The sequence below is a fragment of the Gavialis gangeticus genome, unplaced genomic scaffold, assembly GCF_001723915.1.
Source record: "Gavialis gangeticus isolate Ggan-Ray unplaced genomic scaffold, GavGan_comp1, whole genome shotgun sequence".
Classification (NCBI taxonomy): Eukaryota; Metazoa; Chordata; order Crocodylia; family Gavialidae; genus Gavialis; species Gavialis gangeticus.
The window spans coordinates 9,391,102-9,392,037 of record NW_017729029.1 but is presented as its reverse complement, the minus strand read 5'-3'; the positions used below and the strand labels follow the sequence as shown (position 1 = coordinate 9,392,037).

The following is a 936-nucleotide window of genomic DNA, read 5'->3' as shown; positions in this document are numbered from 1 at the left end:
ATGTAAAGATAACATTGTGCTTGCTGCTGCAAGCTGACCATGGGTCAGTGCTAGGTCCCCATCAGTCCATTTTTTGGATGCATTTCACTTTTCTCTGCTCATTAAAATTTAAACAGCTTAGAGATGTTGGTCTATTTCAAATCTCTATAAATCCTCCCAAAACAGTCCCTGGTACAACATGTTCTTTAGAAAAAAAGAAGGGGGTGGGGGGGAGAAGCACAACTTTGGGAGGTGGGAAAGGGGGGAAAAAAAAGTGACCTTAAGATGGATGAAAATTTGAACCTCAGGAGTTCCCATTAAGGGAGTGCATGTTAAAAGATCAATGCACCCCAAGTTTAAAAAGCTGACAGCATAATCCTTCACACTGATACCCAGAGTAGAGAAGTGCTTAAAAATCACAAAGATGAGAGAAGTCACACTAACACAAGTACAGATTTGAACCAAGACACTGGGCAACCTATGTGGCACATTGTTTTCCATTTCTTACCTTATCAGCCACTATCCTGCCAGTCTGCAGAGCAGATCAGGCAGGGAAAAGGGATTAGAGTGGCACTTGGAGCATAGGGCTGATATGGCACACCTGCCAAAGAGATCATCCTCTACTGTTCTACATATGTTAACCTTTTAGAATATCACTCTTTGTAAACTGTTAAGTTGTCATCTTGCTGTAAAAGCACCATGTGATATGGTATAGTAACTTCCCAGCAAACATAAACAGGGGGCCTGAAGAAGGCTCACATACCAGTGATGAGAACATAGTATAACCTCATAAATCCAGTTTTCAAAGTTGGAAAAAAAATTTCAAAGATCCAGCACTTTAAAAATATACTACATTGGGGAATAGTGACAGCTGGTCCCAGAGCAGCAGCTGCAAGCAAAGCAGCAACATGGGGTGACGGACAGTGGCAGCAGCAAGCTTCCCCCTCTGCATGTGGG

The 936-nt window shown here is 42.5% G+C and overlaps 1 protein-coding gene across 1 annotated transcript in view; it reads right to left on the bottom strand.

The window, feature by feature from the left end:
• Positions 1 to 936, bottom strand: part of TMSB15B (thymosin beta 15B) — an 8,459-nt gene that overhangs the window by 5,756 nt on the left and 1,767 nt on the right. The window lies entirely within an intron of this gene.